Genomic DNA, 18,699 nt, shown 5'->3' on the forward strand with positions numbered 1-18,699 from the left:
AAAACAATGTAGTTCACAGTGAGAAGCTGTCTATCCAAAAATTGATTTTTATTTGTTTTAAACTGTAAATAGAGGGAGGATTGGCACAAATGTTAGCTTGTTAGCATTATACCATCATAACATTACAATTATGGGCAAATAGACAACTATTCCATAAGCTAGAGATAAAATGCACATATGGGAGTACATAATCATCTACTTGTCTGAGAAATGTCGACTGTGTAAAGGAGTTCAACGTTTTTGTTTGTCCTTTCAATCTGCTGAACAATTTGTGCTTTACGAATGAGCCAATCGTCTTCCCAATTGCAAGGTTAAAAAATGTTCAATAGATTTGCAATGTCTTTTCCCAAGTTTTTCTTGTCACACAAGAGCTTTATATATCATTGTTCAATCACCTACCTTGAACAGGTATATTATAGCTCCTGAATTTTCTACAGGTCATTTAACAACAGCAATGTCTGCTGTAATACTAAGCATAAATATCTAGGTATCCAGTCTCTGCTGAGTTAGCAGATATCAGCCAGTAGAAACAGTAGAGGTGCTACAAATAGCTTTCAAATCCCAGGGGTGCTGGATGGAATGAAGCAGCCAGAGATCCAGATTCTGACTGCTGTCCAGTGAGTTGTGATGGTAGACAGACCGATCTGGAGTTCAGATGAAAACAGGATTGTTCAGTTGTAAATGTCCCATAGCATTTCAGTGGTTGCTGAAAGTCTGTCCTCTTGTCCCTGCTCCCCAGCTTCAGTGAAAATTTTTCAGTAATCACAAAAGGCAGTTAAAATAATTCCTTACTAATTCTGTGAACATTCTGTCACTTTGTGATGTCATTTGTTGCTTGATAAGAAATTATGCAGAAACTAAAACTATCCCTTAAAGACTTGTCAACAAATAAATGATATTAAGATTCTAGAGTCTGCTGTGGAGGAAAAACCAAGCATTATAGATTTAAATGTAAAAGCAGTCTTCCTACAATCTATTAGAAATTGTCTTTCAGGAACCAAACCTCTGTCCTTGAGAAGAAAAGGCATTTAAAGTAGATAATCACTATTGTGACTACCAGAAATTTATATAAGGAAATATAAAGTTTGTGAGAGTGTTTTAAGCTGTTGCTAACAGAAGCAACAAAACTTAAAGGGTTAAAGAATAATTTTGTTTGTGGCCTGGAGGGATACTTTGGGGACTTAAAAGAGTTACTGAATCCGGTGAGGTCCAAACCATTTGGTTGATCCAACTTCAGAAACGTCCCTGAAGATGTGACTTTGTGAAGCAGGCAGTCTTGAAACCTTGCAATTGTCATTGAGGACACTTTCACCTCGGCTCACATCACTCCAAGATTCCTCATGAACTTCAGACTCAGATCAAAGTAACACTCCTGAGTGATGAATGTAAAGTAGGAGATTCACCCGATGCTGTGCTGTTCACAGAATCTACAGTTTGTTTGCCAAAATGCTATGAGACTTAAAAGAAAGAATCTTTTTAATTACTTATGTCTGGAGAGTTAAAAAGCAAGTTGAAATGTAGTAATAATGTCATTCTTTTTCTTCTCCTCAGGCAAAGATAAACAATGATCACAATCTGCAGTCAGGCATCCTTGTCCAGGCCCTCCCTGCATCACTTCAGCTGCGACATTGAACTTCAGGTGCTCTGACGCAAAGAGCACTCAACTCCTGCAATTACTCTTCATTCTCACTAACAATTTGGTAATGAAGTATTGATTTTTCAGCTCGATTCTTATGGATGTTATTAGATTTTCATTGATAAACTGTGCTTGGGCTCTCTACTCCCTGCTGCTTCTCTGCGGCACATATAACAAAGTGTTCTTTAGGGGATAATGGCTGGGAACATTGATGTGTTTATTTCGTCAATTGGTTACTCCTGATGGCAAAAAAGGTACGATTTTTCAAACTTTAAGCCCAAGTTTAATGTAAAGATACAATCACATTGGACACTAATGTCCTTCCTGCTGATGCTGACATTGAATTATGGCTGAATTGCGGCTGTGGCCCATAGCCCTCTCTTTATGAAGGAAGCGGTTTGTAGCCAGTACAGTTGTCAATGTTGCACCTGGGTTTCCCACTCCAGTCTTAACAGCACAAGGGATCAATCTGTCTAACTAAGAAGAAAAAGACTGATGAAGCAGTGAACGAGATCCAGCCAGAGAAAAAAAAACTTGTACACTGTTTATCATCTGCTGCAATAGTGCACAGAATCAGCTTCTTTGTGGCTAGGAACAACACAGACATTTTCGCTACCAGGAGGATCAGTCTGCTGCCGTCCTTGTTTAAAAAAATAGCCTTCTCTGACATCCTACATCACACCAAGTATGAACCTACAGCTGAAGGAGAAAAAAAAATTATCACAAGGGAGCAGACAACCACAGTTCAATCCTGTTAACTTCTTGTTTCTACAGACAGTGTGAGCTTCAATGGTAGAGATTGGAGGTAAAGGGAATGCATCTCCATTTATCCCTGATAAAGTCGCAAGAGACAAAGTCAAAAATGAGTGATGTTTGCAGCTAGGGTACCGCAGGCACACACATCAGGTATTCAGTTTATTAAACACTGCTGGACAAACATATCAGCTTTATTAATGTAACTTTTATTTTTAGAAAGTTCAAGTACTTTTTTTGTAAAGGCCAACCAATCTTTTACAAGTGATTGTTAACCCACTGAGGTTATGACAGTTCCCCAAGTTACAACACAATTGGTATTGAGGATGTACATTAACAATCTAGTTTATTGTAAAACTCGGAGGATAGTCTGACTTCATAATGGCAGGTGCCCTCGGCTTGTGAGTTCTGTCGAGAAAAGGAGACTTTCTCTTGCTTTGATACGTACAGGCATGTATTCCATTTGTACCATACTTTACTATTAATGACAATTCAAATTAAGGTTTTGGTCAGTTTTTTTCTGGTGCTGCTGCGTAATTTGGTTTGATATCAAGTTGAAGGAGACAAGTCCTACCAATATACATGTAGAAAATAATGTGAAAAAATCTTTGTGTTCCTCAGTGGATTTCTCATGTATTTTCACTGATGAAGCCTAAGGATTAATTTATTCCACAGGCCAAAAGGGGCAGATCAGTATTGCACAAAGATTGCAAATCAGTACACAGCCCATTGCTTTCCTATCTTAATCACTTAATTAAAAATGCATTTGGTAGCCTTAATCTAAATTCTAACTGCAAAACAAAATTATTATGAGGCCAAAAGGACCTGTTGTATGTGACTCCTAGCACCACTTGCCTCTACTGCTCACATTTTGCAATCTCAGATCCAAGGCTTGCATGGCATACGGTGAAACTGTTTTAATCAGCTCTCTCACACAGCTTAATTGTTCAATAAACAAACAATAAATAAATTGTTAGTTTCTCATTGCTATAGTTTCCTTAACCATCAAAAATTTTATCTGAAAATATATAAGAGTCTACCAATTTTATCATGTCCTTACTGTGGTCCTGGCCCAAAATCCTGCTCTGGATATTTTCAGCTGTTTGCAATTTGTTTGCCTCTTGTAGAAACTATCCAATAGTGAGAATTGGGTGGTTTCTGCAATAGATGGTCAATCCACAGATTGCAGCTGAAAATCTGTTCCGGCATCTTCCTGGGTTGGAAGAACCATGTATGCTGATGTTAAGCTTTGTCCATGAATAACCTTGTGTAATCCCAGAGCATTTTATGCCTGGCATCAATGCAGTGCTCCTCCTGCTGCATTCTATTTTCTTTATGTGCAGTTCTCAATATCAATGTAATTACATGCTTTCATATTATTTTGCAAGAGCTGCTGCTCTCTGGATGTGGCCACAAAGATTTCATATGCAGGAGAGCTCTTAGTCAATGCGAGGTTTATCAGTCGATGTTCTCAATCAAAAGAAACTCCTGGAATATTTAAGAGAGGGACTATGTAATGCAGAAAGAAAATCTCCTCCTCATAGTCACGTGGTCAGTATTTCCTGCTGAACTGAGTCTGTTATTCCACATAACCTACAGCATTCCAACTGCTCAAAGCCCATTCATACTAGAAGCGAAGTCCCAAGTAATGACCGTTTTATCGCACTGATGGTCTCTACCCCTAATTAATCAGGAGTGACGCTACAATGTATTAAGACATCACTGTACTTTTCAATGTATTGTATCGCATACTTCATCACTAACCAATTTCACCACACTGTTCTAGGATCACATTACCAGTCTGACATGATGATAAGTGTCAATTAAGTACATTAGCTATTGTCAAAAATAACTTTGCAATTTTATTTAAAAGAGCCTGATAGCAGAACAGACACAACATTCATAGCAGGCTTTATTTGTTACTTACCTGTTTATCAGAAATTTAGTAATGGGAATAAAAGTAGGAATCCCTGTGAATGATCTGCAAGCAAAACCACTTCACATTAATAAAAAAACTTGGTGCCAAAAAATCCCCAGTCACACTAATAGCTGGAAGCATGTGACTGAAATATCTATCTGCAGTGTTTGATCAGTGCAGAACAGCTGCTCACTGCCTCACTATTCCTACATTTATCACTTGAACCTCTTACCTGGTAATCTTTTAGCAGGTTGAGAAAGCCATTATAATTCATCATTTTTAATTAGATATTCCCAAATCATACAAAAATGTCCTCTAACTACTTCACTTGGCAGGTTATCTGTAAACATCTGATTGCATGCTTTATATTTGGATACTCTGTACAAAAGCCACATAAGATTGATAATACAATGTTAAGTCAGAAGCAGTTACATGTAACTCCACACCACTGACAGCCCCAGCTGTGAAACTTTCAGTCCCTGGTAGTGTTGTCATCCTAATTTCCTGGCTCCCCAGGGTGCCTGTTGGAGCCAGCAAAAATATGAGAGTTTTCTGCCTTATTGTCCTTCTGACCAACTGATTGGTGGCTCAGTCCTAAGAGAAATGTGGGGAATGGCACTGAGAGGTTGCAGGTTTTCTGTTCGAGGTTGCCTGATTACATGACATCAACTTTCAAACTCCTTTAACTGGATAATTTCAATCTAAAAGTTCAGATTATTGTAAAGCTAAGTTGTTGCAGGTTTGTAATATGTAACCAATAGCAGTTATTTGTATAACACGATCACCCAAACTTTGTATTACTTGACTTGGGTCAAATGGATTAATGCCCAGAAATTTCATTCTCAGTCAGTGATACTTAAAACAGCCGTGTGCTAAACTCCACTTCTGAGTTCAATGCAACCAAATCTTAAAAGTGGTGTAACATTTTCAGCTGCTGGCAAATAACATATTTTGGACTCCTGACTGGAAATAAATTTCTAAGCCTTTTTAAATCATAAGAACCAGGAGCAGGAGTAAGCCAATCAGCCCCTTGAGCCTGTTCAGGTGATCCAATCTTTCCCATACCACTTGACTCCCTTGTAGCTTAAATGCCTTTTAATCTTAGCTTGAATACCAGCAATGACCTCTTCCTCCACAAGCTGTCTGGGGTAGGATAAGTGGAACATAACTTTTTGAAAATACATGAGGAGCTGAGTGTAATTCTGAATGTCTTTTTAATAACATGGCCCCCTAATAAAAAAAAGCATCATTGAATCTGGCTCTTCAATCTACACCAGCAATGAACTATCCAATTACACGAATACGCCACTGCACAATACCATTTTATTCTCCCTGCATTCCCCATCAACTCCCCCCCCCCCCCCCCCCCCCCCCCCCCCCCCCCCCCCCCCCCCCCCCCCCCCCCCCCCCCCCCCCCCCCCCCCCCCCCCCCCCCCCCCCCAGAATTTACAACTCACCTACACACTTGGGTCAATTTACAGTGGACAATTAATCTACCAACCCATATGGCTTTGGATATGGGAGGAAACTGGAGCACCCGGGGAAATCCATGCAGTCACAGGGAGAACATGAAACCTCGTCACAGACAGCACCCAAGGTCAGCGTTTGAACCTGGGTCTCTGGAGTTGTGAGGCAGCAGCTCTATTGGCTGTGCCACTGTGCTGCCCTTTTTCTCTCAGTTGTCAGGGAAATCCCATTTCCCCCATTTCTATCCTTACCACCTATTCTTTCTCACATGCCCATCAACGCCCACCTGACCCACCTACCACCCATCTTCACAACATTAATTGTCAGTAGCCAATGAACCACCATGTCCTTGAGATGTGGGAGGAAACCAATGTTGTCACAGGAACAAAGTGCAAACTCCACACAGACAGCACCAGAGATCAGGATCGAACCCAGGTCACTGGGGTTTAGCATAGGTGCAAATGTGACGGTTTTAAATGGGAATCTCGGTCAGCATGGATCAGTAGGGCTGAAGGGCCTGTTTCTGTGCTGTATGACTCTATGACACTAGAGCTGTGAAACAGCAGCACTACCTGCTGTGCTACTCTGTCATTTGTATTGGTTCATGCATGCACTTATCTAGTAGAGAGCTGCAATAGATGTAGACCATCAATCTTAGCACAATGAGGTTCTGATAAAAACAGAGCAATTGTACAATGTAGTAAAAGAGAGGCCACCTTTCTAATGGAAAACAGAAAGCCAAAAGACTTACCACTCCAGCCCACTTTCTTCCCTGTGGGAATCCTGGTGATTATTTATTCTGTCCCATTTTATTGAAGGAAAGTTCTGCACAGTTTGCCACATGAATTAGGGTAATGTGTGTGGCATACAGAGACTGAAAGAGGGAGATGCGATTGTCTTTTATTTAAATGAGGGATGAAGAATCTTTATCTCTTTTTAAGCTTTTAGATTTCTCTGCTCGCAATTAATTTTTGGTCAAACTTGCACTTTCACAAGGACATTGTGCTTTACACTGCTTCCATCTACTAGTGCACCAGAGCTATCAAATCCTTGAACTGAGAACCACTCTTTATGATGCCCAAGTACAAGTCATTCTGTCCTGTAAAGAGTTAATGCCATGAGTTTGCCTCAGATTGAATCATGCTGGCATTCCATTGTCATGCAGCCCCCTCCTTCCTTTGCTGCATTTTCTTCGTCCATCCAATTTAATTGGGCAATTGTATATAATTTAAGCTTATCATTGAATCTCTGCAGAGCCTAGATGCCTCTTTACGTCTGAAGGTTATGTGATTGCTGTGTGACCACGTCAATAACAATTCAATAAAATCAGTCATCACTGAAAATTCTGGAGCCACAAAAATCTCATTTGCTTTAATACAACTGACTACTGGCACAGTTATTATTATATTTCTTGTGTGGAAATCATCTCCTTATCCTGTATAATGCAGAGTGGATAGAGTCCTTAGGGGCAGAGAAAACCTTGTCCACTGGGAAGATCAAGGCAGGCAGACAGCAGATGGATTTGATTGTTCTGTGTCTTGTGCAGACCTGGGGAGTAGACTCAGGAGGTTAGACATAGAGAAACGAGCACAGGAGAAGCTCTTGGTGGGTTGTGGACTGAATGATGCCTGACAGGAAAGCCTTTCAGTCTTTTGTATTACAAAATAAATTCTGTAGCCCTCTTAAACCCAGCATAAAAAATCTGTCATTCACCTCCCAGGGACTACGTCAGTCAAACTCTAGTCGGGACATAATAGCAAAATTGCTTTCTCAGGGCACGCACAGCCAGGTCAGAATACAAAGTATCATGCTTTGGGGAGAAGGAAAAAAAAGAAAATGAAGTTTCAGAAATGTCATTCTGAGGTAATGAGGCGTGGGCAGAAAGTATACCCCGCGCATCATTTGATAGAGATGCTGGTCGAAATAGCTTCATTGATGTGTCAGCACTCGTCTATCAATCAATCATCCATTACACTTTGCAAGTAACAATAACTGCAAAAGCTACAGGGCAGCTTATAGAATTCGCTTATGGGTATCAAAAACAGCAGTTAAAATGCAGTTTTGACATGAAAGCATGAAGCAAGTAATTTTTTTTTATGGCAGGAGGGAAAGACGCACCTAGACCAAGAAGCGCATTGATGATACGGCCGTGGTTTGAACTTTATTTAATGTTGCAACCAGACTTGGAAATGAAAGTGGTTCATTCCTTTTATCTGTAGACCAACATCTGAAAATGAATCCAGCGGGAAAGACAGCCACACTTAGCTGAATACCTCATTTGTACACAAGAAATAAGAAATTAAAACTATAGCCTTGATAATCAATTATCCAAAGTGAAACATAGCTCTTCTATTGACCCAGAAACTACTAAGTGAACAGCTTTTTGCCTTGGATTCCATATGTTCTGTTTGTATTGCAAATCTCTCAGCTGTGTGCCAACTTGAGGGCAGTATTTTGATTTTTTTTCTGGCTTGCCTCCAAAGTAGATTAAAATTATTAATGTTGTACTTTAGGAGTCCTTTTGATTACAGTTACCCATCATTTTGTTATAAAACACAGACTAATATTTCAACAAAATCTGCTAAATGACAATTCTAAATGTGTGTTTTGAATGTAATTGCTGAATGTATTTGCCCTCACCAAAATATGCAATTTCCTTTCAATTCAGATGCCAAGCTATTGTTAAATTAAAATCTTCAGCTTGTGAGTCATCAAATCGCATTGACAGCAAGCTTCTGTTTAAAGTCATGCCGATGGCTAGAAGCATGTGACTAAGAGAACCAGTTATCCCTGTTCTTCACTCATGTCTGTGCTCTGATGCCCGTTCTAATTGCCAGCAGGTCAGTTTACAAATAAAATTTGATGCATGCCAGCAAAGATTGTATCTCTATGTCTACATTTGGATGCAAAAGGATAGGTTTGTTGAAAGTATAAAATGTACTTGGCAAATACATTCAGATCAGATTCAAGTCTGCTTTTTGTAGCTTTAAATAAATAACATTTAAAGGAAGGAGCGTGACTGATGAGAATCAACTCTACTGACTTTTCAATGACAGTGCACATCATTGGCAATTTGAGAAGGCCTACTTGTTGAAGTTAAATTCTATTGAATTTAATTAGGTTGTGATAGATCTTTTCCCTTAGATTCCTTTCTTTCTCAGAATAAAAGGGGTTTGGGCTAAGAATTTGAATAGGCAAGACATTGTACTGAACAATAAATGGCCAACATCATTGTCTGTTGTAACTAACATTACAATCGTCTAGCTCTGTTATCTTCTTATTAGTAAGTAACATTGCACTCTCACTACCAAAATATCCATCCAATCACATCCAGTGTCACAATTTTGCCAGATGACTCCACTATCACATTGAAAAGAAGTAAAGCATGTTTCGATTTCATTATTAGCCAATGGTAATATTCACCCCATCAAATTTGACCTGTTACTGGTGTACGGATGTTATCATAGTGGTCCAAGAGTGCCCGGGGAAGGAATGATCATTACAGGTGGTGAAAACCTCAGTGCAAATGAGTGTGTTCCAATTGATTTTTGTGTGTGAAGGTGGACTGAAGTCTGTAGTTCAGTTCTGGACTGGAATTTGAATTACAGCCAATATAAGTATGCAGCTCGTCATTTTAACTAGTGCCGAACTGTTCCGATTCCCAATAATAATAGATTTGCATATGTAAAAGTCCCGGATGTTTGACATCAGTTGCAAGGACATACAGCCAAAAAAAAGAACTAATCCTTCAGCTGCCAAGGCAGGCAGTCACGAGTCCTCCATTGAAACAAGAAATATGAACAGAAAAATACATCATTAAAATAAAATACCAATATCCTAAAATTGGATAGATTATGAAAACATGTTACCTTTGTTCCATTATTAAATTGTATATTGATTCTAATTGCTAGATTTTAATGTAGTGAAGATAAGGGATAGGGCTTGGTTTCAGGATAATTAAAATAGCTGGTACCAGGCACAGCAAGGACGATTAGAATTTGCTACAAAGGAATTTCCTACAAGTGCTGGACTCTGTACTGATATCTGAATAGTGACAATAAGTCTGCAAATTTAGTACACAAAATTAGAATTAACCACTATAAAACCAGCTGTTAAGATCTTTGAATATAATTTCCTTGCAAAAAGCAGTAACGCAGAGAATGGAGAAAGTATATCTTTATAAATTAAAAGTGAAGTGATCCAATTAGCCAATACAAAGACTACAGTGAGACCATTCACATTATGATGCCATCAGTAGTTATAAAGAGCCTTTAATTGTGGATAAGATTTTTTTAACCCTTGCATAATTAGCAGCTTGTACTCAAGAAGCTGAATCTTCAACTACATATTGTACTTGGCATTGATCTGTCACAGCAGTGGTGTAAATAATACCAGCACAGACTTGCAGATAGATAAATTCGGGGAAACAACAGGGACTGCAGAAACCCATGGAATGATCTTTTTTCTTCCATGTTTATACAATGATTGAATTTCATACCAGTGTCAGCTTTTGAGAATGAAGGAGAACTAGAGCAACCTAAGCTCTTATCTGAATACATAAAAATGATAAGGACATGCAGCAATTAGCAAACAACTCTTCATACTTAAGCATCGATTCAAAACAACGAGAACCTTGTATTATACTAGGAGCTTTTCCACAGGTGCAATAGGGCAATAAAATGGTTTAAATCTGAGAACTCTTCATAACTGTGCTGTTTATGTAAAAAAAAACTAGAGATATTCAAAATGGCTGACAGCAGTAGCCCCTCTGGTTACTTCATGTACCCTTATAGTTTACTCAAGTCTAAATATAGCCTGCTAATACTTATTCAGACATTTTATAACTCAACTGCATGTTGTATATAAATATTCTTACCTTCATTTTTTTTTAATTCCAGTTGTATATTTACTTGAAGCTCAAAGACTTGGGTGGATTGGTGGGGCGGGGGTGGGAGAGGGGGAGTGTGGGCGTGGGGGGAAGTTGCATTGTTTAAGAATACATTAGAGGAGTTAGAAGAAACTGCACTTCAATTTTTATTATGAAGACATGAAGCACTGTATATACATGTAAAATATTCAACCCAAATAACTGTTAGGGTCTATGTTTTCATGTTGTATTGGCTGTTCTTTTGAAAAGATGTTCCACTTCTTTTGGTACGGATTACTTACCTGCTAAATGCTGTTTTGCCTTCTGGCAACAGTTTAAATGTCACAGAAAGATTTGGCTGTTTCCTAATATGGCACTAGTCACAATAAAACTGGCCAAGGCAAAGTCACCTTACTCTGAAGTACTGTTTAACAGGCCTCTTCCCCAATTTCATATATAGTCAATATTATTGATAAGTAAAATCCCTTAATATGCCTCAGCAGAGTATCATGTAAATGTTTAGGATGCAGAGACAACAATTAAGGTTTCTCATGCTTTGATTTGATACTTATTTATTGCATCTTTTAATCAGTATATGAAAGAGATAATCGAGTAAATATAAACTATTAATAGTAAAGCAACATTGAAAATTGAGAGAAAATGCCAGCCATATATTTATGCACTGACTTCCAAAATAAATGAAGTTTCCTTTGCATTTCCACCAACCAATTATTATTTTTAAATAAAGCCCAAGAAACTATTTCCTGGCATGAATAGAATCGTCCAAGATTATAGTCTTGTATTGAATGAAACTTTGTCATTAAAATATTGCATTTTTTTTGTTGTTTTAAAATCTATTCATTATCTGAATCTCACTGATGTATAATTTTATAACAGACTGTCTTTTGTTTTAGTACAGTGGTTCCTGTACTGTTTGTATTGAATTTAAGTTGAAACTGCTTGTAGTGTTGATCCACCAAGATGCAAGCCATGAAAAGGCTTGTTTGTGTCAGACTGGGTTCTCCAATGATAATGATAATGACCTATAATACAAGAAAAAGTGGATATGTATAAAAAACTGATGCACTTATTAAAGAGAACTATTTATATGATTAAAAAATATATATTTAGATTTTTTCCAAGCACAACTCCTGAACAAAAAGTGCTCTTTTTATTCTTTATGAAGATGAACTGTTTCTGATCTTTCTACATCAGGCTAAATAAACTCTGTAAGGACATTTTGAAAAAATTGCTTTTTGTGTATTTATTGAGTCATGCTCAATATTTCCTGTTTGACTTTAGCAACACATTGCACTTTTTATCCACACTTGCCCTTTGTCAGACTCAGATCTTATTCTGGATTTAGATACCATTATGATGCTTATTAATATCATCTCAAGATGGGTGGTGTGAGACTTGGGTTTAGAAGTTGGTTATTGAATCTCAGAAAGAACAGAGGCTGAGGAAGCTAATGGCCTAGTTGTCTAAAGATAGATCACCAATGACAGGACAAAGTAAATCAGTTATGCACAAGTGGCCAGAGTTGGAGGAATGCCGAGCTTCGAGTGGGCCAGAGAAGCTTTAAAGCAAAGGCCATATCCTGATGAGACTTTTCAAGTTGAGCCATTGGTTGACCTGAAGCCAGTATAAGTCTGAGGACATGGGCCAATGGGTGAATGGGGCCTGGGCTATATTAGGCAGAGTTTTGAATGAGTTAGGTTTATGGAAAATAAAAGACTGGAATAATCTACCCTGTATACTGCAAGGCATGCTTGGAGGTTTCAGAAGATGACCAAAGATAATGATATTATGAAGATGATGATATGTCTTTCCTGGGATTCTGCTTTGGAATCGTTTCTGTTTTCCAGTACTGTGTCTGAGTGGTTATTTCAAGGTTAAACCTGCTAATGAATATAATTTATTGTTTTAAAGACACTGGCTAAATACGAGTTATTGTATCAGGTGACCAGTTGAGTGCTGAGGCATCTCAATGCCTTTGATTCTTGCCCAACTTCCACATGCATAGTTATTCCAGAAAGGGTCACTGAACAACAACCAAGAGCATGAATCCAAGCACAGGGTCACTGAGAGCAACAAAAATTAAATTAGTAATTCAACACAAGCTAGAAAATAAAACATTGGACCTTCCAGACTAGATAGCTCACGATCACACCAGGCAGTGCCATTACAAGGTAAGTTACCAGTTTTTTTGGATGCGTTTTTGTATTATATCAGATGCAGATGTTAAGTTTTTTTCACAGGTCCATTTCGAATCCAAGCCAATGAACAAAATCTGGTGATGTTCAAATTGTTTGCAGAAAAGTTCAGAAGCAGATTGCCCGGCACCACCTCCCATATTGCCCCAACATGTAGAAATAAAACTTACACTTATGTCTAACAGAAATTCTGTAGAATTCAGGTCTTTCCTTACGCTGACACGTTGAGATGATTTATGTTGGGCTGGGAAGATGGATTAACGCTTTAAGGACTGTGGTGACACTCTAATGAGAATCTCAACTGTGTGCCTAGTACTCCTGCAGAGAGAAACTTTCTGATTTATTATGGGGAAAATTCGGCATCATTGTAAACAGCACTCATCCTAAAATCCCATGAGGAGTTTTTGATATCGTTAATGCTGTAGCTATATTTATGCATATTTCCTCAAATGTCATATAGTTAAAAGGCATGCGTGGAAACTATAAATGATTGTCGTAGAGAATCTTCTCCTTAGGCATTCCCTCAGGATTGAGGATGGCTTGCTTCCACACTGGTTTTATGGGTTCTGAGGTGACTGATGAGGTCATTGTGGGAACTGCAGGTTCTTCTATGGATTGTGCATGTCGGTGCCTGACAAGGCAAGCAGAAAGCTTAGTTGGGAGGTTATGTACTCCTTCTGCATTTACTCAGGGCTTCTCTGTGCTCCAAAACATGGACTTGAGGTTCTCAATACCATCCTGAATGCTCCTTCTCCACTTTGAGCAGTCACAGGCCAGAAATTCCCAGGAGTCAATGAAGATATTACATTTATTTTTTTTAAAATGAGGCTCTAAGCATATTCTTGGATCTTTTTCTGTGTCTGTGTGGTAATCTCTCCCCAGATTATGATTAAAAGATGTCAGGCATGCCACCAACCTGCCCTTCCCATTGTAGCTAACTGAATACAAGAAGGATCCTCAATGCTGATGATGTTGGCCTTGGGGAGGAAACTTATGTTGTTTTTGCTTATCCTCCCAGTCAACTAGGAAGACTTTTCAGAGACAGTGTCATTGATATGTTTCTGATGCAGGGAGATGTCAACTGCAGGAAGTCCAGATCTCAGAAATCAGAGGAGGGCAGGAATCACTGCTGCCTGGTAGACCCTTCATGCCAGGTCTGAGGTGTTGATCTTCAAGTACCCTTTTCCTCGATCGACCCGAATGCCACGCTGGCACGTTGAAGGTGGCAACGATTTCATCCTCAATGTTTGCCTTCACTAAGTGGTGGCTCCCAAGATATGGGAAGTGATCCACATTTTGTGGAGTCTTGTAGTGAATCTTCATTGTTGAAGGGCAATGTGGGACAGCAGGGTCTGGTTGGTGGAGGACATTTGTCTGGCAGACGTTCAGTGCAAGGCCCAATCAGCCTACAGTCAAAATGCCATGGAGCTCAACCTTTGTTTGCAAATGGAGGCATCATCTGTACTTTCATATGATACAGGTGCAGTTAATTTATATATTTAATTACAAAAACATATCCTCTCCATGCTGTTAATTCTGAAATTCTTATGTTTCTTTTTAAAGGACTAATGCAGTTTATTCTGTTACCCCTTAGTTTCAGCTCCTTAATTTATAGAAGCCAGTAAGCTTGGTACACAAACACCATTGTCATCAAACTTGCAAATACCTTCTGAAAAAATTATACCAAAAATAACTATTTTTGAGCATTTTCTTCTTCTGAATCGCATTTCTTTAATATGGAGGAAGTGTAGGATAGAATTGCTGCAGAAGGAGGAGAACTCCAAGGATCATTTGACTTACTGATTTATGCCCATTAATGCTTGTGTAGTAACAGCTTGCATTTATGTTCAGGTATATTTATAGTATTTCAACCCGAGAATTGGCCCAGAATGTGATGGGAGGTTGAGTTCACGTATCCATGCATGGAGCAATAGAGGATTTTTAAAGAAACATGTTCATCTTATAAAAACATTATCAGTCTATTGATTTGGTCCTGTCACTAAGTTAAGATGAAATGGAAGGAAAAGATGATGGAAGATTATTTAACTAACATCAATGTTTCGAGGTTCTGAATGTGGATTTCCTTCATGTCTGATTATCAGAGCCGGTTGGTACACCCATACTGGTTTATTCTGTGTTTCATGCTGCTGCAGTCAATAATTAAGTAATTTTTGCACTTTAAAGTTTTGAATAATCCAAGAATTTGGATGAAAAATGGACATAAGACCGCACAGCTGGAGTGCCTCAGATATTTGAATTAAATAACACTGAATATAGTGCAGTGCTACAGCAGATGTGAACTTATCTCACTTTCACTCTCTCCTTTCAGGGTTGAATTACATCAGCTGCAGTACTTCTGACTATTGGATTAACCCTATCAGAGTTCAGAGACTTAACCATGCAAATACATTCTTAGAACTGGATATTTTACTTCCTGTTCCTGACTTGTTAAATTTAACCAGAAACATACAGCTGTTGTTTTTTTTATTTCATTTAGATAACTTAAACATAACAAGAAAAGCCAAGTGTTCATTTGTACATTTGTAAGTGTATTCCGGATCAATGCCCAATAGACCATGCCAGATACAGCCTCTGCAGAATCACACAGCAACCACATCATAACATAGGACTCAATTTACACATTGATCAGCAATCTGCACATTTGTGAAAGGAAGTAAAAATAATTAGAAATAATTAAAAAGTGATATTCATTAAATGTAAACAAAATGTTTTATCATATAAATGAGAAAAACTCCTGCTACACTGGACTGAAATAGTATAAAATACATTAGTACACTATGATACTGCAGTTAGCCTGTCTTTCAGACTGGAAATTAAACCAAAGCCATCTGCTTGTATGGAGGACATAAAGTATCTCATAACACTTATTCAAAGAGGAACAGGGAGTGCTTCTGGTGTTGGACATACTTCACTCAGCCATAACCACCAAAACCACATTGTTCTATTTCTTTACCATATGTGAGACTTTGTTGCATCACCATTAGAGATGCCTGAGCCCCCACAGCAACAAGATTGCTTTGAAACACCCTGACCAATATCTATCTCTAAGCCTACATCAGTTTAGAACATAGAACAGCACAGGAACAGGCCCTTCGGCCCACAATGTCTTCACTGACCATGATGCAAATCTAAATTTATCCCATCTGCCTGCACAAACATGGGACATAGAACAGTACAGCACAGGAACAGGCCCTTCAGCCCACAACGTCAATTGCCAAAACACAATGTCAAATTAAACTAAACCTCTTCTGCCTGTTAAGGATCCATATCTCTCCATTCCCTGCATATTCATGTGTCTATCTAACAGCCTCTTAAACACCACTATCGTATCTGCTTCCACCACCTCCCCTGGCAGCCCGTTTCAGGCACCTACCACTCTCTGTGTAAAAGAACTTGCTCTGCACATCTCCTTTAAACTTTGCCCCTCTCACCTTAAATGTATGTCCTCTGGTACTTGACATTTCTACCCTGGGAAAAGGATTCTGACTGTCTACCCTATCTATGTCTCTCATAATTTTCTAAACTTCTATCAGATCTCCACTCAGCTTCCACCACTCCAGAAAAAAACAACCTAGGTTTGTCCAACCTCTCCTTATAGCTCATAACCTCTAATCCAGGCAGCATCCTGGTATACCTCTTCTGCACGCTTTCTAGAGCCTTCACATTCTTCTTGTAATGGGGTGACCAGAACTGCACATAATATTCCAAGTGCGGTCTAAACAAAGTTTGCAACTTGACTTCCTGACTCTTATACTCAATGCCCAGACCAGTGAAGGAAAGCATGGCATATGTCTTCGTTACCACCCTATCTACTTGCATGGCCACTTTCACTGAGCCAGGGACTTGGACCCCAAGATCCTTCAGTACATCAGCGCTGTTGTGGGTTCTGCCATTAACTGTATACTTTCCCCTTACATTCTACCTCCTAAAGTCCATCTGCCATTTCTCCGCCCATATTTGTAACTGATCTATATTCTGCTGTATCCTTTGAAAGCCCTCTGCACTGTCCACAACTCCACCAACCTTTGTATCTTCTGCAAACTTACGAACCCACCCATCTACATTTTCATCCAAGTCATTTATATTTATCACAAGCAACAAAGGCCCCAAAACTGATCCCTGTGGAACACCACTGGTCACAGACCCTCCAGCCACAATAAGACCCTTCACAATCAGACACCAACATCCTAATCAGGCCATGTTTTTCCAAATGTGCATAAATCCTATTCCTAAGATCTATATAAATCTATTCCCTGCCTGTTTATGTGTCCATCTAAATGCTTCTTAAACATTGTAGTTGCATCTGCTTCTACAACCTCACAGGCAGTGCATCCAGGCACCTACCACTCTGTGTTAAAAAACTTGCCTTGCTAATTTTTATTAGATTGACGGGGGTGGATCCCAAGTATCAGGGAGGCAAATGAGAGGCTGGAAAGTGATGCAGAAGTCAGTGAGAGCAAGTTGAATAGGCATGACCAAGAGGAGAATGGCCAGGACTGAGGAAAACCTATTGAATTAAATTGTATTATTTCAATGTAAGAGGTCTGGACAGACAAAGCGGATGAACTTAGGGCTTGGATAACTACGTGGGACCGGGATATCATAGCCATTACAGAAACATGGCTCAGGGAGGGACAGAACTGGCAGCTTAATGTTCCAGGGTAGAGGTGCTTTAGGCGGGATAGGGGCAGAGGAAAGAGAGGAAGGGGAGTCGCACCATTTGATTAAGGCGACTGTCACAGTAGTAGTCAGAGACAAAATTACTGAAGGATCATCCAGTGAGGCTTTAGGGGTGGACCTGAGAAATAAGAAGGAGATGATCACATTCTTGATTATACATAGGCTTCTGAATAGTCAACAAGAATTAGAAGTACAAATATGCAGGGAGAATGCACAGAGTTGTAAGAATAATAGGGTTGTCATAATAGGAGATTTTAACTTTCCTAACATAGACTGGGACCATACTGTTAAGGGCTTAGATGGGGTGGAATTTGTTAAGTGCATTCAGGAAAGTTTCCTTGGGCAATATGTAGAGGGCCCTACTAGGGAGAGGGCAAAGCTCGACCTACTCTTGGATAATAGGGCATGACAAGTGACTGAGGTGACAGGGGGGGAGAACTTTGGTACCAGTGATTATATTCTATTAGTTTTAAAAGGGACAGAACTGGTCCACAGGTTCAAGTTCTAAATTGGGGCAAGGCGAATTTTGATGGTATGAGAAGGAGCTTGCAAAGGTTGTTTGGAGTACATTGCTTGCGGGCAAAGAGACCACAGGAAAGTGGGATGCTTTTATAGGTGAGATAGTGAGAGCTCAAGGTCTGCATGTTCCTGTTAGAGTGAAGGGCAAACTGGTACGAGTAGAGATATTGAGGTTCTGGCCAGGAAAAGGAAGGAGGCATGGGTCAGGTACAGGCAACTGGCATCAAGGGGATCCCTGGAGGAGTATAAGGGATGCAGAAACGTACTCAAGAAGGAAATCAGGAGGAAAAAAGGGGGCATGAGATTAATTTGGCAGAGAAGATTAAGGAAAATCCAAAGAGATTTTATGTATATCAAGGGAAAAAAAAGTAACTAGAGAGTGAATAGGGCCCCTTAAAGACAAAGGGGACACCTTTATGTGGAGCTGCAGGAGATGGGCAAGGTCCTCAATGGATATTTCTCCTCTGTTTCCTCCACTGGCAGTGTGCCTCAGAGGTCATTGCTAGGCGATTGTTGTTTGTCATCCATATCAACAATCTGGATAAGAATGTACAAGGCATGGTTAGTAAGTTTGCAGATGACACTGAAATAGGTGGTTATGGTTGACAATGAAGAAGGTTAT

General features: G+C 39.3%; 1 protein-coding gene across 1 annotated transcript in view; it reads left to right on the top strand.

Moving 5' to 3' along the window:
* LOC127578854 (teashirt homolog 2) overlaps positions 1-5,421 on the top strand; it is a 414,469-nt gene extending 409,048 nt beyond the window's left edge. The window contains exon 3 of the mRNA XM_052031371.1: positions 1,552-5,421. The gene's annotated coding sequence lies outside the window, so the exon portion shown is untranslated. The remainder of the gene's footprint in view (positions 1-1,551) is intronic.
* The last annotated feature ends 13,278 nt before the right edge of the window (positions 5,422-18,699 follow it).

This window comes from Pristis pectinata, chromosome 16 (assembly GCF_009764475.1).
Source record: "Pristis pectinata isolate sPriPec2 chromosome 16, sPriPec2.1.pri, whole genome shotgun sequence".
NCBI classification, from domain to species: Eukaryota; Metazoa; Chordata; class Chondrichthyes; order Rhinopristiformes; family Pristidae; genus Pristis; species Pristis pectinata.